Genomic DNA, 25137 nt, shown 5'->3' with positions numbered 1-25137 from the left:
CGGTTTGTGACGGCTTCTTTGTCTCCCCATCAACCTGTACTATTTCTATCATATTAGCCTCCTGATGGGCCGGTATTGGATTTCTGTTGATATTGGGAGCTTCGGGGGTTTGAACCTCGATTTTATTAGTATCAATCAGCTCTTGTATTGCATTTTTTAAATGCCAGCATTTTTCCGTATCATGGCCTGGTGTACCGGAACAATACTCACAGCTAATGGTGTAGTCCAGATTCTTTGGAGGATGATTGGGTAGCTTAGATTGTATTGGTCTTATCATGTCCAGCTGTCTCAGCCTATGGAACAGACTAGTGTAGGACTCTCCCAATGGAGTGTAGGTTTTCTTTTTCTATTCCCTTTCTCCCCTGAATGTTGTCCTAGGCCTGAAACCTGGTCCGGGATAGGCTCGTGGGTAAGTACCTGGTATGACAGGAGCACGCCAGTTAACGTGTGCAGGTGGATGATTGTATGCTTGTGCATGGTTGATGGAAAAATGAGGTTCTGAAGGGTGATAGTAGTGTTGGGGTGAATTGTGGTGGTAAGTTGATTGGTGAGGTCGTTGTTGATTATAGTAAGGAGGTGAACCTTTGGATCCCGACCAAGTTCCTGAATCAACTACCGCTGCTTCCTCCCTCTTCTTTCTTCCGATTCCTCCTACCCTGCCTTGAATAGCTTGAGTAGTCGCCTTAATAGCCGAATAGCTCATGATTTTATTTGTCTTGAGGCCTTCTTCCACCATACCTCCCATCTTCACTACTTCGTTGAATGATTTTCCTACCGCTGAAACCAAATGGGCATAATAAGTTGGTTCCAAGGCTTGGAGGAAGTAGTCTACCATTTCACTCTCCTTCATAGGAGGATCCACTCTTGTTGCCTGTTCTCTCCACCGGAAGCCATACTCTCTGAAACTTTCATTGTGTTTTTTTCTCAAATTTTGTCAAAGATAGTCGATCCGGGATGATTTCCAGATTGTATTGGAAATGATATGCAAATGCCTGTGCCAGGTCATCCCAGGTGTACCTTCTCCCATGGTCCTGGCGTGTATACCACTCCAAAGCTGATCCGCTTAAACTTTGACTGAAGTAAGCCATCAATAATTCGTCCTTTCCCCCAGCTCCTCGCATCTTGCTGCAGAAACCCCTTAAGTGGGCTACTGGGTCGCTTAACCATTTTGAAAAGTGACACTCATAAATAAAAAAAATCATTTTTTTTAATTTATTTATTTATTTAACACTTCTTTTTTTTTCAAGACTTAAAACTATTTTTGGGAATTTTCTAAAACAACCCATTTTATTCCTCGGCTCTCAAAATACTTCAATTAAGCTGGTCAACAAGCAAATCCGAGGCAAATGAATGCACAGGTAACAAGTAGGATGCATCAGGATAGTCTTTTCATCTTGGGTTCACCTGTCCTAGACAGACCCAACCCCTGTGTTGAGTCTCCAAGGCCAAATGTACATGATGCAAATAGACGTTCCTACTAGGGATCCGGTACATGGCTGAGTTATTCTAGGTGAAAAACCTGAGGCATATTGTTCTAAACCTGGCTCACCCAAACGGACAGTTTGAGCCGAAGTGGGGGCAACGTACCGGGAGCACGAAAGTCTACCCGGCCTAGTTACTTGTCCCAACTTCGTCTTATTTGGTATGACCTTTAACAGAAAGGTGGGCCACGCGCACGTGTGCACCATAAATTCAGAAGACTCAGAAAGAAGGGGGTTTTGTAGACAGTTGTATATATTCACAATTCAAATAATATTAAAGCGGTAAAAGCAACATTTAGCATATTAAGCATAAACGTGTGAAAATCATATAATAAATAAAGCCAATTATAACAGTTATTTTAAGTCGAATTCTTTAAACCCTGAACCAGTGGTTCTGGGTTACAGTTTTCACTATTATCCCCAGCAGAGTCGCCAGAGCTGTCGCACCTCCTTTTTCCGCCCCCGCGAGGGGCGTAGGGAGTTTTCTCCAATTAAAGGACAGTCGAAACGGGATTTGTTTGTTTGTTTCAGAGTCGCCACCTGAGAATTTTAAGGCGTCCCAAGTCACCGGTTTTAATCCCTGAATCGAGGAGAATATGACTCTGTTTGTTATTCTGCGAACCAGAAATCCGAGTAAGGAATTCTGTTAATTCGGGAGAAGGTGTTAGGCATTCTCGAACTTCGTGCTTCTAGCACGGTCGCTTAACCATTTTTATACTTGGCTTAATTATCTTGATTTACTAAATATATTTTCTGTTGTTATATAATTCTGTTACCGCCTTAAAATATTTATAATTAGAAACCTTTAAACGAATCACGCGTACGTATATTCGTGTTATATATTTTTACAAGCATGAAGAATCGTGTCACGCATACGTGTACACAATAAGATTGACAATATTATTTTTTTTATTAAAAAATATCATACGTTCGAAATTTAAAATAAAATTAAGAACATCGTCGCCCTTGTATGATTAAACAGTGAACTGCACATCTCGGGTTATATGAAATTATTTTAACATCCTCGGAGAACCCCCTTTTTATTAAAAATTTGCTCGAAGTTGCGCGAACGCATAATCTGAATTGCTTTTAGAAATATAATCAGGTTACGCAAACGCATCCCTAATCACGCAAAATATTCTTATTGGTTGTATAGATTTTCCACAAATTGTTTATTACATTCATACATTTTTATGTGAAGATCATGAGAAATCCCTATTTGAGATGCCCTTAAATTCTTTGAAAAGAATTCACAATTTATTAAGTGTTGACCGCTAATTATATTTTTCGCGTGTGAATTATATTCCTCCGAGCCATTCAAATTTTAAGAATAAAAATAAACAAAGTATGATTAATACTACCATTTTTATCGTAAATACAATATGTGTATACCCAAAAAGTGAATTGCGTATGAAACTAAAAAAAATTGATTTATGAAAGGAAGAGATGTTTTCGAAGAATTTTCATTATTTTATTTGTAGCGAATGCTATATTACATTCTTAAAATTGTTACAATTTATAAGCCTAATCTCCTTCCACATCACTTGTTCTTAATCCGATATGCATGATTATTTTGGTTAATTCTGCTTATGATTGAGTTTGGGATATACATAATCGAAACGATTTTTATTCTCAACCTATGCGAACTATTGGCAAACACTAACTTTACACGTTATGAAAAAAAATTGTTGACTTATCGTTTACATTATTTTTAAAAAAATGAGCTGATTGCATTCAAATAACTAGGTCATTTGTTATTAAGAAAAGAACTAATCTACCTGTTGTCTTAATAAGACGATATCACATATAACATGAATATACCCCTACATCATTCACCATATTCCAACATTGTGAACCTAACGGATTTTACTAATGCATCTTTCAACTATTGATTATAAACATAACCATTATTATGCCATAATATAGCAAAAGGCAACCAACATCATATAACTTTAAACAACAACTAACTAATTAACAAAATAGACTAATAATGTATTTTTCCTTGATATTTCCATACTATTCTGTACCTAACTATCAATACCATAAAATTTAAATAATGGCCAACTTTCTGTCATGTTCCCTATTTTGACAATTCAAATATAACTATACTAATGAGATTTCGAATTGGACAACATTATTACAAAGCTTTATACGAATTTCAAAATAAGATGATTAACTTATAGCCATCGTGTCAAACTCACTACTAGTTAACCAACATGAAACAAAGCTGAAATTTAAACTAATGAACTTAAATGAATAAAAGACAGAATTACAATTCCAAACTTCATTTATTTGTTATGTTGAAAGCTTTTCATGACATGAGTTTACAGATATGTACCTGGAAATGAGGGAAGGAGAAGTGAATTTCAGCAGTAATAGCAGCAACAAAAACCAGTAGAAAACCCCAATGTTTCAACAGATTTGAACAGCAATACAGAACCCGAGAACCCAGACACAACGTAGAATGACTCTTTAAGAAATTTCAGATTTTAAACTCAACAATGGGATTTGAACAAATCCAGACAGATAAAACACAGTATTTCTGATTTTTCAAGACTTAGGAGAAGGCAAACTGAAAATTTCAATCTCAGAAATTCAACCCTAACACTAGCTTCTATTGTAGAAATCTGTTTTTCCTACTTCTGATTTTTCTTTCTTTATTTCTGTTTTATTTCTTTTTCTTGAATCAGATTTCTATTTCTGCTTCTGTGTGTTTTTCCTCTCTTAATCTCTGTCCAGATTTTTCTCTGTCTCTCTCTGTGTATATGTATTTCTGTGTGTGTTCATCTATTTCTATATCTCCTCCTTTTCCTTAATGTGTGTCCCTGTATTTATACAGGTCTGTCCCCCTCTCTTAAGTGCTACCTGGACCCCTTCTCTTTAAAAAAAACAGAACATCCCATTCAAAACCTGCTTTTAACTACTTTAAATCCCATTACAAATCTTTTTCCTGATTTTCAGCACTCCCATTACCCTTTGTTTCCCATTATTACATTAAATAAGAGCCATTAACACTCCACTATCAGCACACTACTACCCTCACTGTTTAATTCCCAATAGTACCCCTGAAAGCCTACTGTTATTACTGCCCTCAAAGAAATCAGAATCTGATACAAAACAGATTTTAAAATCTGTTCAAACTCGATTATCTTTCTGAATTAAACAGCTATAACCAATCCTATCAACTTCCTAACACAGTTGTATCTAACCAACCCTTGTAAACTTGAATTCAAACCCAACATCACAATAACATTATACTGAATTCAGCATAACAATTTAAACCGAATTTCAACATTGAACTAAGATCCAAACAAATACAGGAGCATTGTCAATATACTGACTATGCCCTGAAATTTAATGCTCAGAAATCAACACATACACATCATCCTTTTGATGAACTTATTGAACTATAAACAAGGATGATTTAATTGACGAGTATTAATCAAACTGATTATCTACAACAATTGTCAACAAACAATTTGTAAAATAGAAACAGATTGTTTCAATCAGCATTAACGGAAACCAGGATTTACAGAACAACTAATCGACGAACTTAATCGAGTCGATTATACACATTGTAAACAACAAACAGAGACAATGACATAATTCTGATCAACTAATCGGGTATGAGGCAGAATCACAGAATTAATTAAACTAATATGAAAAATTTCATAGACAACTAAACTAGGCAACAATATATACGTAGGAAACAAAAGAAAAATAGAATATACCTCTGAATCTTCAATTTCACACAGACAAAATTCAACTTTGGATTCAGAACTTTTTGAGGCTGAACAGACTTTATTCGAAGTATTCTCAGTTGAGAATACCTCGATTAAAGTCTCTTAGACCTCAATCCCTTACTTGAATTGAACAGATCTCCTGACTGGAAATTTTTAGGGTTCCATCTTTTGGATTTAGGGTTCGAGCAATTCTGGGCAGATTCGAAGGGAACCAAAGATGACTCAAGGGTGAGGGAGGCCTAGGGGTCATTTGGTGTTAGTTTGGAACAGATCTGGGTAGGGTTAGGTTTCACTCGAATCTTCAAATGAAGATTCGAGCAGTTCCAGGAGGATTCGAACCATGCCACTAACAGATCTGTGATGAGAATGGACAGGGGAGACTGTGGTGTTAACTTGGAGGCCATCGGAGAAAGTTGGTTTTTCAAACCAACCTTCAATCGAAGATTCGAGACTATGTGATCTGATTTGAAGGAAACTAATACCAGATCCGTAAAGAGGGGGTTGTGAGATGTCGAGGGTGTTAAGGAGGTGACCGGCGGCGTTGTTACCGCCGGGTTTTAGGCAATGGGTAATGAGGGCGGCTAGGGTTAGGGGTGTGCTTCAGAGATGACGATGAACAGGAGAGGAGGGGGTGTTTAGTTAGGGGGCCGGGGTAGGGATTTGGATTTATATAGGGATGGGGTGGATTGATAATGACCGTCAGATCAAACCTGATCCACGGTCAGGATCAGTTCATTTAACCAAACGATGTCGTTTGGTTTAACATTAAGGTCGGGCTGAATTGGGGCAATGGGTCGGGTAAGGGTTACGGGTAAGGGTATGAGATCTTAGCCGTTGGATGGATTTGATCCAACGGCCCTTGATGAAATATGACCAAACGTCGTCGTTTGGTATTGGTTTTGAATTGGACCGGACCTGGGGTTGTTTGGACTGGGTTGTGGGGAAGTGATTTGTTTGGGCCTGCCTTTTCAATTAAATGGTCCAGTCCGTTTTGCCTATTATTCCCCACTCTTTTCATTTTCTAATTAAATTCCTAATTATTAAATTCCTAAAAATTATAAAAACAAAAATTACCCTTACAAAAATATTAATTACCCTTTAACAACTATTAACACATAGACAAAACATTAATCACATAGTGAAACATTAAAACTAGAGCAAATGCATATTTTTGTGATTTTATTTTTAATCAATTATTAAATGCATAATTAAAACCTAGATATGCATGAAACATGTATTTTTATTTTAGTTTCGTTTAATTATAACAAAGCAAACATTTACGGACAAAACACAAATAATTAATAAATGTCACACAAAATTAAAACTTGCACACTAAGAGAAATTTGTTTTATTATTTTTTTTTATTTTGGAGTAGTTTTCGTGAGGCAAAAATTACGTGCTCACAATGGTGAAAAAGAAAAATGCAAAATGGCAGATGTGCGTAGATTTCACAGACCTAAATAAGGCCTATCCTAAAGAGTCCTTTCTCCTGCCTCATATCGATTAGCTCATCGATGCAACGTCGGGGCACGAATTATTAAGCTTCTTGGACGCCTACTCAGGTTACAACCAAATCCTCATGGGGAGGAGGACCAGGAAAAGACAACTTTCATCACCCATCAGGGAATGTACTGTTACAGAGTCATTCCATTCGGATTGAAGGACGCGGAGGCAACATATCAAAGGTTGGTCACCAAGATGTTCCAGGATCAACTCAGCAAAACAATGGAAGTTTACATCGATGACGTGTTGATCAAATTAAAAAAGAAATAAGACCACATCGACCACCTGAAAGAGACCTTCAGTATATTAAGGTAGTACAACATGAAATTGAACCCCTAAAATATGCCTTCACCGTATTTGAAGGGATCAAGGCATCAAGGTAATCCCCGAACAAATCAAATCCATTGAAGGGATACTTGAAGTATTAACTATCAAGAAACAGGTGCAAAAACTGACTGGCCGCATAGCCGCCCTGTCGAGGTTCATCTCACGATCATCCGACAAGTGCCATAAATTCTTCAACATGCTAAAAAAACAATGGGCTCTAGCGGAATTCAGAATGTATCGATGACTTAAGGGAACTAAAGGCGTACTTGTCCTTGCCCCCACTACTCACCAAAGCAGAACCTGGTGAGCGCCTCCTAATATACTTGGCCATATCAAAGGTTGTAATAAGTGTGGTGCTGGTCCGCGAAAAAAAAGGTACGCAATCTCCAATTTATTACATTAGCAAAACCCTAGTTAACACCGAAACGAGGTACCCTCACCTCGAAAAAATGGCCTTGGCATTGGTTATAGCTTCACGAAAGCTTAAACCCTATTTTCAATGCCATCCTATATCGGTGGTGAAAACTTTCCCCCTACGGAGCATCCTACATAAACCCAAATTGTCGGGAAGATTGGCCAAATGGGCCATAGAATTGAGCGAGCACGATATAACATATCATATGCGAATAGCGATAAAATCGCAGGTACTCGCCAACTTCGTCACCAATTTCAGTGCCAAGATAATGCCAAGGTCAAGCAGGAAGCTTCTTGTACCCTCTCGGGCTACCCGACTTATGGGTATTATACATCGATGGTGTATACAACGCGTCAGGATCTGGACTGGGACTTGTACTCGAGGTCCTAACAGGCAAAATTATCCGCCAATCCATATGATGCCCTGATATGACTAATAATGTGGCCGAGTATGACGTCGTAATTGTAGGACTTAGGCTAGCTATCAAATATGGAGCACGACAAGTTGTCCTCAGATGCGACTCACAACTCGTCATCAACCAAGTCATAGGGACTTATCAAATCAAAGAGTAGAGGCTACAAAAATACTAGGCAAAAATTCATAAACTGCTGCCAGAATTCGATGAATGTTGACTCGACCAGATACCTCAAGCATAAATATCGAGGCAGATGGCCTCGCCAAGTTAGCAGCGGCCACCAAAAATATTACAAAAGAAAATGTGGTTACCCACCTCCACTCGTCAATAAACCAACTTGAGGTACACTCTCTAAATTTGACTTGGGACTGGCGCTATCGTATTATAACATATTTGCAGGAATGAGTACTCCCAGTAGACAAAAAGGAAGTCAAAAAGCTTCGAAAGCAGGCGGCCAGGTACAACATCATAAATCATGACCTATACAAGAGAACGTTTGGAGGCCCCTTGGCGAAATGCCTGAGGCCAAATCAAACAAGACGCGTGCTCGAGAAAGTACATGAAGGCCACTACGGTGCCCATACAGGCAACCGAGCCCTCGTCAGATGCCTCATTCAAGTAGGTTATTATTTGTCCAAAATGAAGAAGGAAGCCGCCGATTACGTCAAGAAGTGCGAACAGTGCCAATAGTATGCTCCTATAATACATCAAGCGGGTGAATACCTCCACTCTGTCACTCCATGGTCGTTCATCAAATGAGGAATGGACATCGTCAGATCCCTCCCAGCAAGGCGAGGTAATGTACGTTTCCTTTGGTTTTAACGGACTACTATTCCAAATGGGTAGAAGCAGATGCGTTCACCCAAATACGCGAATAGGAAGTCATCACATTTATATGGTGAAACATCATATGCCATTTCGGCATCCCCAAAGAAACCAGCTGTGACAACAAGCCCTAATTCAGCGGAAAGAAGACCGCCGAGTTCTTCAAAAAATGGCACATCAAGCGAATACTCTCAATGCCATATCACCCCGCGGGTAAAGGTCAAGTTGAATCCTCCAACAAAATAATATTGAATATCTTGAAGAAAAAGCTCGAGGATGCCAAAGGATTATGGCAAGAATTGCTACCAGAGGTACTATAGGCCTACCACACTATGCCAAAAGCAACCACAGGTGAAATGCCATATTCACTAGTCTATGGGACTGACACCATGATACTCTAATGAAAGCAGACAAAACAATGTCGAGAACAGAAAACAAGACCTCGACGAGGCAGAAGAGCGAAGAGACATGGCTTACGTAAGAATGGTAGCCCAAAAACAACAAGTAGAAAGGTACTACAATAGAAAAGCCAAAATACGACCACTCAAAGTCGGAGACTATGTTCTCAAGGCCAAAACACAAGCGAGCAAAGACTCGAGAGAAGGCAAACTAGGAACAATTTGGGATGGGCCATACAAAATCATGACAGCAACGAACAAAGGAGCATTCCAACTAGAAACAATGGAAGGAAAACTACTACAAAACAATTGGAATGTCTCCCACCTCAAATACTTCAACTTCTGAAAAATGGACGCCCCCCAAGTCGTACTCTTTTTACCTCACCCGGGTTTTGTCCCAATTGGGTATTATCGGGGAGGTTTTTAATGCAGTGATGAAGGGGACATCTTGACGTTCAAGTATGCTTTATCGCTCTTCCTGTTGACTTCTTTTACAGGCCGAACGATAAAAAGACTAGGTACATTAGAACTTCTCTAATATGTGTATGGAACAAACAGAAACATGTAATACTATCCAATGAATGAAATAAAGCAGCATCTTTGCACATCTCTACCAAAGTCGTTCTATACTTTACATTTGACCTTGCTCGAATTACTTTACATTCGACCTTGCTCAAATTACTTTGCATTCGACCTCGCTTGAATTACTTTACATTTGACCTCACTCGAATTACCTTACATTTGACATCGCTCGAATTACTTTACATTTAACCTCGCTCGAATTACTTTACTATCTACAATCGACTACGCCAAAACACTACATGCAAGCGGCCGAAAATGTCAGGAAATTCACTGCATAGCAAACAAAAAGATAATGACAATCCAGAAATATATAGCAAAAAGGCAATCCTTTCATTTCAACTGGTCAAAGTACATTTTACAAAGGGATTCAAGAACGCCCTCACAAAAATAGCAAATCAAAACAAAAAACAACTAAGTATGATGGCTTTATGCCGCGTCATCCCTATTGACGTACTCATCGTCATACCAAGAATTGGAGGCGAGCCTATCCGCATCATCATCGACATCATCCCTACCAGGTATACCAGGGGTGGAACCACAAGCTTCACGGACTGCATATGCTTTATCACGGACACACTCGAGTTCTTCTTCGGAAACTTTCCCGTCGGCCTTCAGGGACTTGTACACATCAAGCTGAGCCTCGGTGTGAACCCACATCTCATACAACTACAACGGCAAAATGGGGTCGGCCGTTGCACTTCCTCATCCTTTAAAGCAACAACCTGCTAGTTCAATTCGGACAATTCCGCCTCCAGATCCTAAATACGCTCTTCTAACCTTGCTACCTTGAGCGCTGATGTCTCCACCTCATTATCCCGCTCGGACCTGCAAACACGAAGGGCAACATCTAAGGCCATTTCTTCAGACATGGAGACCATTCTGCCTTTCTCGGCACGAGTTAATTCCTCGACCTTAATGCTCAACTCGCTCCTTAGATCGACAACCTCTGCTTCCCTCCACCCAAACTTAGTAGTTAAGGAGGCCACCTGCGCTTGAAGGTCGGCATTCTCAGGCATCACCCCCTTGCTCACCTCGAGCTCATCTTCTTTGGCCGTAAGAGTCTCCTCAAGCTCACTGCACCGACCGATGGCTTTCATTAGCTCATCGTCCCACTCCTATAGCTCCTCAATTTTCCTCATAAACTCCTCCTCCTTCTATTTAAGCCTATCACAGAATAACTGAAACTTGCTATCTTGGTTAAAGACGTCGGCCAACGTTCGGTGCTTGGTACGATACTCTTTGTACTTAGAGGTCACCTTCTTAAAAATGGCCATCCTCCGCTCCTCCCGCTAGTCATGCTCAATCCCCATGATGAGAGTCTGACATGCAAAAGAAAAAAGTTAGAATGAGCAGATTACGCTTGCAAAACAAATCCTAACATTAAAAATAACTTACTCGCAAAGGCATGCCAGAAATAATCAACGATAGATCCGCATTGCTCATCGCCTGTAGCGTCGTGTTCTCGGAAGCCTTGCACAAGGGAGCAAAGGAAGACACTGCCCGTTCAGAGTTAGCCAAAAGGTCATAACCCACGAAAATGATTACGTGCCGGTTAGGACCTTCCGTCCTCACCTCTATACGAGTATTCCTCTCTAAGAATGCCCGTACCTCTTCAGGATCAATGTCTGAGCCAGAGCAGTTGTCCCTTCCAGGTACCGCCCTCTCCCTCTCTGCCACCGATGACGCGCCACCTTCTGTGCTCCTTACAAGCTCCTCGTCATGATGCACCCCCTCGGCCCTAGAGGGCCTCCCCTCCACAACAGTATCCATCGTAAACATGGCCCCTACGTCTAGTGTACGTACAGATGCCACTTTTAGAACAATGAGTTTCTACGGTTTAATATCAGTAATGACGGCCTTCCCGAGATCCATCTTTTACCTTTTCCTCAATGGCGACTCCTCTCCATTGGATGACTCATCTATAAGATAATAGACAGGCCATGAAGAGATCTCATCCCGCATAACAATCTGAGGGGCGGAATTCCTCATCGACGGAGTTTGAACATGACCTCCACGAACGGATTCGGCCAAATCAAACTACATCCCAGCCGATGCGATAGCCTGGCAAAACACTGGCACTGGAGCCTTCTTCTTGGACACTCGTAGACCTAGCACCAAAAGGAGATCGCGTCAACGAACAAACAGTAAACAATGGAAGGCTGAAGCAAAATAATACTTACTAGATGGGACCTTAGGTCCAAAATGCTTGTTAAAAGCCACCTAGTCGTGAATCACTACCATGTGAGGTAGCACACGAGTCACCCAATCTTTAATATCGAAGATAAAAGAGGGTGCACACCTTTCAGTTGAAGAACAAAGAAACCACAAGTGAGCTAAAAACAAAAGGACGATAGAAGACAACAAGTGCACAATAGAGACACTTACGATTATGATTTCACTACTCAGAAAACCCAGTCGGGTCCGCCACCAAGTGCTCGGTCTTGATAAAGAAATATTTGTGCTAGAACTTCCGATTTCATCTATCATCCATTCCAACCACCAACCCTCTAGTCCCACGATGCTGTAGGTGTATCATGGTACCTCTATAAAAACTAGGCGTAAATAAGTGCAGCAAGTGGCGAATATTAACCTCACAACCAGCCAACTTTGCGTACTTTGTCAGCATCCAGAAAGCTTTTTACAAGTAAGGAGAGAGTTGCGCGGTCAAACGTTGTAAAACTGGCAAAATTCCTCTGCTAGAGAAAGGAGAAGAAGAGTATAACCTATCAAGAATGGGTAGACATAGAAGGCGCAATACCCGAGTCGATGGACTTGCACGATGTCACCACCGGCTGGACTTATCTCGACATGGGGAGGGATGTGGTACTTGGACAGAAGGTCATCTATATGAGACGGTCCAGTCTCGGAGAACACATGAGCGGGAGTAGGACAAGGCTCTTTTGGGAAATCATTTCTAGCCAAATAATTTCTAGGAACTACCTCCTCCGCGGTAGGAAAGCTATCATCCTCTTTAGCCACGAATTCCTCATCACTGGAAGGAGGAGCCACCAATAAGAGAGTGGCATTGGAAACGTCGTCATGAATGTAAGAGGATTATGACATATTTTGATAGTAAAACATATGCTACTAAGCCCAAATAAGAAGATAACGGTTGGGTAAGAAGGAAGAAATGAAATCGAAGTAGCAGAATTTCAGTGCAGAAATTGGGAAAGAAGATCAAAGAAGAACAGTGCTCATGCAAAGTAAAGGATGGTGGAAACTTCCAAAAAATTAAGCCTCCATCTATTTATAAGGTTGGTTGGCACCAAAATCGAAGCAGCAAATCAACAATGGCACCAAAACCAAAATGACAGAAGCACAGGCGCTGCCTCAGGAAGATGCTTAATGATAACGCGCGTGGTTATGATGTCACCCTACGCCAGTCATACTAATTGCAACCTTGCTGGTTACGCCTCCTCTCTTTAACCTTGGTTGCTTCGACCTAATCTATACGACCAAATTTCTCCTTAACAAACGATGGTCAAGTCTGCTTCTCGAGGGCATGCAGGATCACGACCCCAACAAGCGGAGGGACTAACTATATTGGTCAAAATTCAACAACTCGGTAACTGAAGTAAGTCGTGCCAAGGATGGGGTCGATCACGATATTATAACGAAGGGGTCACTCTCGTAAGGATAATTGCCGAGGACGAGTAACTAGCGTTACAATTGTAACGGTAGGACTGGCTTAGAAAATGACACCAGGAATATTCCCTTGGATATTCCTTATATTGTACTTTTTAAGGTTTCTTGGGAATATCCCTTATAAATAGTAAGAGATAGAGAGCTAAAAGAATCTTCACTTTTTGATAAGAGCACGTTGTAAAGGTTGATTAAAGAGAATATACAAAAGTTTTCTTGTTCACTGATTACATTATTTAAGCACACATTATTCAATCTTTGTTCACAAGATCTAAGGATTCCATACTCATCTTCACTTCTCACCTTTCCACGTCGCTGACAGAAGAAAGGAACATCCCAATCATACAATAATTAGGTGGTAGATCCTTTCTTACTACACTTGTTGCCATTATCTACATTTATTACATATTCACGTTATCATATTCATTGCCAATCATTGATTATTGAATCCGTTATTTAATGCTCTTGAACATTGTTCATCTCGCAAATATCTTGTTATATTTGGTCTAGAATTTATTAAGTTCAACTAAGATTCGCCCTTTAATTCATCATTAATTGGTTTAACTAAAAGGTTTAACACTTTTTTGGTCAAACAGTATATGAGTCTAACATGGCTAAACCGTGACCCATAACCCACTGAATAAAGTCATGAGCTTCTAAGGGCTTTAGTCTTCCTCCGATCACAGGTTTCAATTTGTCACCTCTGCACTCAACATCTGCCACACTCTAATGAGCTAAGTATCTACAAGAGTATCCAGTAAGTCTTATTTATCATCTCTTAAATAAGACTTTTCTGGACTAAACAGTTATAATAAATATGCAATAAACATCAATTAATAAATTAACACTAAATTCAATTGAAATGTAACATAAAATCAGAGTTAAATTCTAATAACAGAATATCGTTTAGTTTCTTTATTTTGAAAACTTTATCAAACAATCAATAGTGCCTGCAAGTGTGAGGATGGCTGGCCCAATCCCCGGCCTTGCGGATCTTACACTCGGGAAGGTTGACAATTTCTCTCAAACACATAATGTAACAGTCCAATCTGCTAGTGATATTATCCGCTCTAGGCCTAGGCCCGCATGCATTTAAAACATTCACTAGGGTCTAAGGCTTGTTAACTTATATGCCCAACATCCCTATTGTGTTTTATTGATGTGGGACTCTATCTAAAGTCTAAGGTGTTACATACACCCCCTCTTATGAACTCAGCATCCTCGTTGAGGTTTTCCCCCACCGCATGGAATTCGCCTAGACTCGGCACTGAGGTTTGCCCCGCCTAACCGGGATTTGACTAAACTCAGTTGAATTCTTACCCACCATTGGCAAGGCTAGAACAGGAATGGCTCTAATGCCATCTTTAACAGCAAAGCCCGCTAGTGATATTGTCCTCTCAGGACCTAGGCCCTCACGAATTTAAAATGCGTTACTAGGGTCTAAACCTTGTTAACTTATATATCCAGCATCCCTCTTGTGTTTCGCCAATGTGGAACTCTGTCTAAAATATGGGGTGTTAAACATACATCTAAACAAAAATTGGCACCTGCAAGTATGAAACTCATTCCCTAACACTGTTGGCTCTATACTTGGGAACGTTGGCTACTTCTCCCAAATATATAAAACTGAATCTGTGGAGTACATACATGTGTGAGATAGCTAGTCATAGTTGTTGTAGTTCTCATACCTAGGGAGGTTCGCTACTTCTCTCAAAGTATATGTGATCACATATATCTAATTTGAGTTGTTACTAAATATTGCAAGCTATGGTAGAACAACAATCAAATCAATTTCTGAGTTAGTTGAATTATTAGGCAAGGCAAACTTTTTCTTTATGAAAATTAGTATCATGAACTAATGATAGATTCATAGCATTCAAGCAAATTAAGGATTTTCAAACAACAATATAAACATTTACATTTAAAAACATTCAAGCACTTTCTTAATTATATGATAATTTTCTTATTAAGAATGTTTTGTCATGCCCTCGACTTAGGAACTGTAAACTCTAATCATCTTGATTTGGAGCTATAACTAGACTTCATCCTCCCTTCAAACCAACATTCAATTCCAGATACAATTGTCACGACCCAAATACTAACCCGTCATGATGACACCTATCGTAGTACTAGGCAAGCCGACATTTTCAAAATACTTCCAACATTTAATAGAAAATAAGTTAAAATATTTTGAATAACCAGAGTTTTCATAAAAAATTAAGGTAACAACCCAAACACAAGTGCGAAAAATAACTCCCAAAATCAGGGTGTCACTAAGCTCATGAGCATCTATACAACCAGTCTAGAAAGAAGTGTCAACAAGAGTCTGTATCAAAATACAAATGAAGAAAAGATAAGGAAGGAGAAATAAGGTCTGCGAACGGCGGGCAGTTGCCTCGTAAATCTCCAACGATCAACAACGCATGAGATCAATGCCCACCTTGTCCGAAAATACCTGGATCTGCATACTAAGTGCAGGGTATAATGTGAGTACAACCAACTTAGTAAGTAACAATAATAAATAAGGAACTAAAAGATAGTGATGAACACAGTGATAGTTCATTTTCAGTAATCTCAGCAAGAAAGTAGACATGCTTTCTGATAGGTTACAAGTACCTTGGGCATAGGTACTTTACTTTATGTTTTGATGATCTAACAAACTTACCATCTAGAACCAGATAAGGAACCTGTTACACATCTACAAGACCTCGAGATCACAAAGTTCTAGGATGGGATCCAGCATGGGATATAACTCAACTTTTCAGAGTGGAAGGAACAACTGAGGAAACGGGTTCCTACCAGTTCCCGAGGAGACTGTATGAAGTCAACTCTCTAGTAGAAACGTTGTTGCCTACACAGGAGCAGTGCAACAGTCAACTGTCTCTGGAAGGCTTTTTACCTACCTTCCTTACATCATTGTAAGTGATGTCATACACGTATAAATACAATTAAGGAATGTAAAACAACTTACTTTATGAGAGAACCAGATAAAGGACCTGAAACATGCCTGGTACAATCATTCAAGATTAATTGACTCAAGATAATCTAGGCAGTATGCCTTTAGATTCACAAGAACCAGATTAGGGACCTGATACCTTAGTGTTCCCCTAACAGAAGTATAAGTCAACTGTACAGCTGGAAAGCAACTGCAGAAAGTGACTGCCTGCAACTATACACGCAACAGCTTTGCAGACAATGCAACAGTCACTTTCCATTGAGAAGAGGCATGTACTAACCAAGATTTGACATCACTAAGGTGATGTCTTTTGTAATATAAACCTGGTGCAAGGCACAAGACATTACTCTCCAAGACTTGTAAAATCAAAAACGAAAATCCTCTATCAAGTGCAAGAACAACCTCTCTCAAGAACAAAGCTGCTTCAACCTCAAGGACCGGATCCAAGATTGAAGATATATTAAGTCCTTAGGTTTGTTGAGTCTTTGTTATTTGTTCTTCATTGTAACTCCTATCTTACTTTTTAGAAGCTATTTTTAGGAAACCCAAAATCCGTAAACTCTCTAGTTCATATTGTGACTAGGTTTAGTCATAAGTTAAAGTCTTTATAACTAGAGAGTTATAAAGTGGCATGTAATAGTGTTATTACAAGTTAGAGTGATTAAAGTCTTTGTAATAGAGTTATTACAAAGTGGTTTGTGGTGAGAGTATCACAAGTTAGTCAAAGTTTCTCTAGTGGCTTGTGGTGAGAGTACCACAAGTTAGTTGAGTTGAATCCTTTGTAATAGAGTCATTACAAAGTGGCTTGTAACATGGGTTTACAAGTTAGTGAAGTTAAAAGCCTACAAGTGTAGGTCGTAGTTTTTGTCCCCTTGAGTTGGGATTTTTCCACGTAAAAATCCTCTGTGTTCTTTACTTACTACCGAGCTACTGCGAGAACAATTAGAGAACCTGATTCCCTATACTGGTTGGTTTTATTGTCTGTTGCTTACAGTGGGAACTTATAGAGAATTTGGTTCTCTATACAGTGGGAACTTATCATGTGTCTCATTTACATACTGGTTTAGTAGTCAGAACTGTGGGAACTCATATAGGACCAAATCGCTATACAGTTTGGTTCACTAGTGTTTTCAGTGAAAACTCATAGAGAACCTGGTTCTCTATAGAGTTAAGTGGACGCTTAATTTCTAACAATTGGTATCAGCACAGGTTCTTTCTAAGAGTTTAACACCTAGAAAGGATCTACATGGTTGCTCCACCAAACTTCGAGGAAAGTCAATCAACCAATAGACCACAAAGATTTCCGAAGATGGTTCGCAAAAATGATAGGATCCCAAAGAAAGGAAGTTCCAGCAGGAATTTTAAAGGGAATGATTGATATCATAAGTGTGGAAAGCATGGACACTTCATCAAAGACTGCCCATTTCTGAAACAAGAGCATTACAAACACAACTCTGACAAAGTAGCAAAAAGGAACTCGGTTCCTGACAAACGATTCAACCGAACAAGTGTAGCTGACAATGTTGTGAAGCAAGCTCTTGCTGCATGGGGAGACCCCTCCATTGAATTAGAAGAGGAACTAGATGCAGGAATCAACTCCATGATGGCAATGCAAAATGAAGATGATTCACTGTTTGCATTGATGGCTCAGTCCAATTAGGATGAAAAGGATGATAATGATGAGGTAAATTTTAGGATGTTCAGAGAAATCTGAAGTCCTACTCTTCGAAGAAATTGATATCATTAGCAAATGTTCTAATTGATACATATAATAGTTTTGTTAATGATAATGATGCCCTAATCATAGAGATAGAAGATGCTGAACAATCTAGAGATGAATTGATGGTAGTGGTTGTTGACTTGAAGGAAACCATAGAGAACCTTAGCAAAGAAAAGAATACTCTAGTAGAGAAAATTGCAACTACTGAGCAAGAAGGGATGATATGGTAGTTTCCATTGAAGACTTAAGGGAACAAGTGGAAGAAGTAACTAGAGAACATAACTTGTTGAAAAAGCAAACAAAAAAATGGATGGATAATACTAAGAGAGAGGAAGTGGTTAGAGAGGCTCAACTTGAGCTTGAGAGTGAGCTTAAGAAAGTTAAAATAAGTCTTGTTGCTGAGCTTAAAAAGAATAGACAACTTCAGGAGGATTTAAAAAGGGTTAAAAATAATCTTGATAAGTCACTTAAATGGACCTGGTCCTCTGATGTAATAACGTCTATGTACATGAGTAATGGTGGAAACAGGCAAGACATCGGGTTCCAAAAGGCTAAAACCTCCTATAATCCCCATAGGAAGTATGTAACTGTGGCTGATAATAGGTTGTGCACTCACTGTGGTCAAACAGGTCATTAAAAGGACTCTTGTAAAGTTAAAAATCAGTCTTTGCAGAAAAATAAAGTTTTTGTTAAAAAAAGGCATACAGATGAGGAACCTGGTTGCCTGAAAAGAAAATATGTGCTGCCTGCATGGGAAAAAAGAAGTTTGATCCGCTCGTTCTATCATTATAAGGGACCCAAGCTGGCTTGGGTTCCTAAATCTAATCATTGACTTAAGTGTGCAGGGAACAGTGAAAGGGAGCAGTCAATAGTGGCACATGGATAGCGACAGCTCGAAGCTCATAACTGAAGAACAAATGATTTCCTTCCATTGAAGGCCCTGCAAGGAAGGAGTGTATCCTTTGAAAATGGCAAGAAGGGATACATTCTGGGAGTTGGAAGGATCGGGAACAGTATGAGTCCATTGAACAGTAGAGTACCTAGTCCTCTACGAGATTTTGCTGGGTATTTCCCAAATTTATGACAAGGGGATCTTGGCTGTCTGAGTGCTGTTAATGATAATGCTGAGCAATGGCACCGAAGGTTGGGTCATGCAAGTTTCACGTTGCTGAACAAATTAGTCAAAAAGGACCTGGTTCATGGTCTACTCAAATCAGGCTTCAAGGATCACAGGGTGTGTGATGCATGTATAAAAGGAATGCAAGTCAGATTCTCTTTCAAGCCCAAAAAGGAAGTTAGTATCGCAAGGCCACTTGATCTCCTCCATATGGATCTATATGGACCTATGAGGATTGCATGTAGAGTAGGAAAGAGGTACATATTCTCGTCAGTATAGATGATTACTCCAGATTTACATGGGCCTTGTTCCTCAGAACTGAATATGAGACTTCAGCCAACATAGAGGAACCTGGTCCCTCAATCACAATATCTGAAGCAGAAAATAGAGTTGTGGATGCTGTACATGGAACTCCAGTTGCTGAGAAATTCAAACCAGATCAAAGACAAGAAACTCACTTGCCTTCTCAACCTTTCTCTCTCAAATAGAGCCTAAGAATATCAAGAAAGCATTGAAAGATGTTGACTGGATTACAGCTATGCAAGAAGAGCTTCGTCAACTTGAGAGTAACAGTATGTGGAACCTGGTTCCACGACCTGCTGATAGAACTATTATACGAGCCAGGCTCCCCGTGCTTGGTGTGAAAGGTTGTCAAAATTCTTTTTAGAAAATGGCTTTACAAGAGGAAAAATTGACAACTCTTTTTCTAAAGAAATCAGGAAGGAACCTACTCATTGTGTAGATCTATGTTGATGGAATCATCCTTGGAGCAACAGTTGACTCCCAATGTGAAGAATGTGCATACACTACAACAAATTTGGTCTAAGACCACACCAATTTTAGACAACACCTAAAAAGCGTGGCCAAATATGTATGTGGCAACGTTTTCTAGGGGTGGTCTTTTCTAAGACCTTTTGGCTACGCATTTTAGGCAACACTTATAAAGCGTTCCTTTTGGTAGTATAGACTATGTTTTTTAAGTATTGCCAAATTATAAAATAAATAGCAACAATTATTCATATGTAATGCAACACTTTGGGAGCGTGATTGTTAATATTTGTAGAAGCAACTCTATATAAGCGTGCCCTAAATATTTTTAAAAATTTCCGCTATAATTTCCCCCTAAAATTTTTACTGAAAAACTATGCCCTAAAATATTCGCTAAAACATGTCTCTCATTTTTACACGAAAATCTCCTTTTTTTTCCTTAAAATTTCATAATCAAAGTTGAGGGCTCTTCTCGTATCTTTTAGCAGATTGATTGAAGCAAATTAGAGTGAGTTCAATTAAATCTATCGGGTTCTGTGGAAATCACTCACGGAGATGCTAAATTTTGTCTCGGTTATGTGCCATCCGATTCAATTGGGAATCTCATTGTTTAGGGTTTACTATCATTTCTCAAAACTTGGATAAGATGACTGCTAATTTTGAAATTAAGCTCTATTATTTTGTGATGGGAGGTTATTATTCTTGAAAGGTGAATGCTCTTCTTCTTTCATACAGTATTTGCTCTTTAGAGCAGGTTGAAATAATTGGGGATTTCATTGTTTAGGGCTTACAACCGCATCCAAAAACTTGGGTAAGACGACTGCTAATTTTGAAATTAAGCTCTATTAATTCGTGATGAATGTTGTTATTCTTGAAAGGTATTCACTCTTTTTTTCCATACGACTAACACTTACAAGATCATATTTTTTATCTTTCATTTTTCGCTTTAGAAACCTGCGAATATGACATTTTTGTTAGATGATGAGTACATATTATTTTTATGCGTATTCGAAGGTTGACGACGTCTGCATTTTTGTGCATATTCTTTAGGTGGTGGAAGTAATTTATTTTTGATTGAGGATTATTCATATGATACACTCGTCTATTGAGGTAAAGTGTAACTGTTAATATCCACTTCCAGTGTGTTGTTGTTCAATACCAAAAAATGATTCATTTCCAATGGATTATTATCAATCAACTATTTATCAGTTGAAAGGGACAAAGGTCACGATGTAGATGTACGTATGTATGTGGAGGATTGTTGCTTAGTTGTTAATATCCTTGATGTTTAAAAAAAGAAGAAAAATTAAGATTAGCAACTTCTTACCGCCTGATCTGTTCTTTTGATAGAAATTTTTTATAGCTCTTGCTGCTTAGTTTCCCGGTATTGAGGTTTATATAGCTTTGGTTAAAGCCAATAGTGTGCATGATTCAATTGAATTTTGGGCTTGAAATGAATATGATATTTTATGGATATGTTGAAAGCATGCTCTGAGTTGTTATTACAGTGTTCTTTGTGTGTTTTGGGGAGTATATATGCTAAAATATTTGAAGATTTGGTTAGGTCCTATGCTTGTTTAACTCGGTTTAAAGAATCTGTTGGGTTAGAATATAATAATAAGTATGTCCCAGTATATTTGTTTAAACCAATTTGCCACCCACATTAGAAGCTTTATCGTCTATTGTATCAAGTTATAATATTGAATTTCTTCAAAATTAATTATTTACAAAAAGCTCATTAAAAGAGAGGGAAAACACACACATAGGAGAAAAATGAAGTAACAAAAAAATTTCTCTGGAAGAAATAGTTGATTCTTCACGTACTCTTGCAAAAATTTGTACCAGCTTTCTTATTGTTTAGAAAAAATGCCAATTTAAACTGGTTAGTTTATCAATGGACCCTTTTTTTCTATTTCATTATTGTTTTACCATTATGTCTAGGAGAATTTCAACCATGTTGCTAGTCTTTCACATTCCCTTTTTAAGTACATACTCATTTATGGGGATTTCTTTGCTTGGTCAGTGAATCTTGTTAATGATCTTGGTGTAAAATTATCAAGAGGCTAGATAAATGTATAGATGGATAATTGTCCACTTTGAGATGATCTTTGAACTTAATCAGTTGTTGCAGTTGTTTTCCTGTTAAATAGTGGAAATCTTCAGACTTCTAGCAGTTTTAACTCCCCAAGGGATACAGGGCGACTCAAGGTTCAAGGCTCCGATCGTTCATGCACTTTCGTAGAGGTAATCTCAACTAATAAATCTAAAAGCTTTTCCTTTTCTATGTTCTGGCGACTTCTTATTGTCCATATATTTTGTTACTTGAATCATTCTAACATAAGATTACATTTTGATCTTGTAACATTTATAGATTTTTCTCTATTATTATAATTTGTTTTGGGTCTTTTGTATATGTATATCTCATACATATTGAACAATTTTGGCATCTTATGAATGCGCTGCCATTATTATTTGAAAGTAGTGAGTTCATCCTTCATACTAACTCACATGTGAAATTTGATAATCTTGTGGGAAGGTTAGTTGATAGCGAATAGTGTATGGGTTGTGAGGCCAACATCTTCTATATTCCTCGAGATCAATCATGATCTGATTCTTGAAAAGGTAGTTTTTGATTGTTTTGGTTATCGTGGCACGCTCCACCTGTTTTAGGTCAATTTTGGATAGTGTAGGAGCTATGTTGCTCGAACTCTTCGAAAATATTATCGGGTGCGTGTCAGATCCGCCAAAAGTAGTGCATTTTTAGAGGATCTGACACGTGAGCGACATCATTTTGGAGAGTCCGCACAACATAGTGTAGGAGCAAATTTGACTCTTCTTTCTATTTGAGTAAAGGGTTAGACACCATTTGTTTAGAATTATATGGACAAGTGCCTAGAGTATAGTCTAAAATTCTGAAAAGATTGGTAGCTAGGGAAAACATGTCAAATAACATGTAGTAATATTATTATCAGCTAACATTGAGATTGGAAAATGATCTAAGTATAATTATGAAGATGTAAGCCAATCAGTAATGTAAGAATGACTAAATTTTTATTTTAAGATAAGTGATCAAAGTTATTTAACAATAAAATAAAACTAATCAGGTTGAGCTGGGAAATAAAAAGTAAGTTGAATTGAATATAGATGATTAAATATTTGACAATGCAAAAATACAAAGGAATGCTGATTATAAAGCAAAAATATAACTGGCGGGAATGCTGATGAATATTTAGTAGTATAGCCTATCCCTGCTAGTTTGGGTTAGGCTTAACCCTTAGTGGTCGTTTGATACGAGGTATTAGGTGGGATAAGAGTTGGGATTAAATTTATATCTTGTTTGGTTGGAGGTATAAATTTACCCCGTGATATATTTGTACCTCTAACCAAACAAGGTATAAACATAATCTCAAATCTTATCCCATTTTATCCCACTTTATAGTTTATACCCTAAATTATGGGATTATATTATTCCATCTTTTATGTGGTATAAATTAGTACCGGGATTATAATCCCGGTACTATTTTGTCCACGTACCAAACGACCCCTTATATTTTTAGCAGATATTTGTTCTTAGGATACTGTTTGGTATTTAAGTTTTTGAGGGAACTCTGCTATGTTGCGCTAAGTCTGCACTTACACACTTTTGTTTCTATCTGTTTAATAATTTTATTTTGCATATGTAGGAAAGTTCTGGCGAGCAATTGGAAATGGTGGCCAAAGACAATTTCATCTATGAGAATTTAATGATGACTATGGACAATTAAATTTTTTGTATTCACGATACTATAGTAGTACGTTTGGATTTGTAAAGTTGAAATACTAGCATGGCCCTTGAAACAATTTGCTTTATACATTAATTTAGTACACAAGATTTACTCCCTTTTGAATTATTCTTTTGTTATCTTCTTGTTAATTGAGCGCTTGATATTTTCAAACTTAAAATTTGATTATAGGATATGTACAATAATAATTTATTAACCACAAAAGCATGGCTTGTACAAATAAACATATTTTTTATAGCTTAGAAAAAAGTTACCACACTTCAAAAATGTGGCAATAGGGATTGAAAATTTTATGGCCTATATAACAGCAAAAGCTACACTTGAAAGACGTAGTCTAAAGAGTAACTAAAGCCACGCTTTTAATGTGTTGCATGGTACCCGAAAAGCGTAACCTGATGAGTGTGGCCTTTGTTTGTCTTTAAGCCACGCTCTTCAAGTGTGGCTTCTAAAACAACATTTCCAAAGCGATGCTATAGGTCAAAGGTCACGCTCCTTTAAGCCATCCCTCGAAAAACGTTGCAGTAGACCGAAAAGTGTGGCATTTACTGATTGTTTAGGCCACACTTTTCAGGCGTGGTTAAAGGCCTAAAATGTTGTAGTGATAACTCATGGGAAGTGAGTTTGAAATAAGTACGATGAGATAACTGAATTTCTACTTAGATTTACAAGTGAAGCAAGAAGCTACTGAAGAGATTTGACATGAAGACATCAAAAAATCATTGACACTCCCATCGCCACAACTACTTATCTAGACTGAATGAACCTGGTTCCCCTATAAATCAAACCATGTATAGAGGTATCATATGCTCACTTCTGTAGCAGATCAAATATTATTTTTTTGGGGAGGAGGGGCTGTGTGCCAGGTTTCAATCCTATCTAAATGAATCTCATCTGAAAGCTTCCAAGAGAATCCTAAGATATCTCAAAGGGATGCATGACCTGGTTCTCTACTATCCCTCGGTTGATAACTTTGACTTGGTTGGATATGCTGATACTGATTATGTTGAATATCTGGTGGATAGAAACAACACATCTGGACCGACACATTTTCTGAGGTCATACTTGATCTAATGGGATACAAAGAGACAAATTATGTGGCTCTTCCTACTACTGAAACTGAATACGTGGTTGCTGCTTCTTGTTGTGCTCATTCACTATAGATCAAGCAACATCTTGAAGACTTTGGTGTATTTACAGATTGGACCCGATACAACACAAGAGGACAAAACACATTGATATAAAACACCATCTTCTCAGGGACAGTGTTGAAAAGGTTCTGATTTGTATGAAGTCCTGGAAGACGAAGGATCAGGTAGCGGACATCTTCCCCAAGGCGCTGAGCAGGGAACTTTTTGAAAGACATCGTCTGGAGTTGGGGTTGATCAAGCTCAACCGAGGACCTGGTCCCTCGATTATTGGCTATGTTAAGAAGGAAAGGTACAATGCTAAAAAGTGTTTTTCGG

General features: G+C 38.5%; 1 long non-coding RNA gene across 4 annotated transcripts; it reads left to right on the top strand.

Moving 5' to 3' along the window:
* The first annotated feature begins 20126 nt into the window (after window positions 1-20126).
* On the top strand, window positions 20127-23772 carry LOC107824672 (uncharacterized). Of its 4 annotated transcripts, none has more exons than XR_012700280.1 (3): window positions 20156-20770; window positions 20943-22136; window positions 23576-23772. It is a non-coding gene; the product is annotated as an uncharacterized LOC107824672 (long non-coding RNA). The 4 variants fall into 4 exon arrangements; XR_001656910.2 differs by having other exon boundaries at window positions 20157-20703; XR_012700281.1 differs by having other exon boundaries at window positions 20164-21002; window positions 22015-22136.
* The last annotated feature ends 1365 nt before the right edge of the window (window positions 23773-25137 follow it).

The sequence above is a fragment of the Nicotiana tabacum genome, chromosome 16, assembly GCF_000715075.1.
Source record: "Nicotiana tabacum cultivar K326 chromosome 16, ASM71507v2, whole genome shotgun sequence".
NCBI lineage: Eukaryota > Viridiplantae > Streptophyta > Magnoliopsida > Solanales > Solanaceae > Nicotiana > Nicotiana tabacum.
The sequence above is the reverse complement of the archived record's forward strand: the minus strand, read 5'-3'. Positions and strand labels throughout refer to the sequence as shown.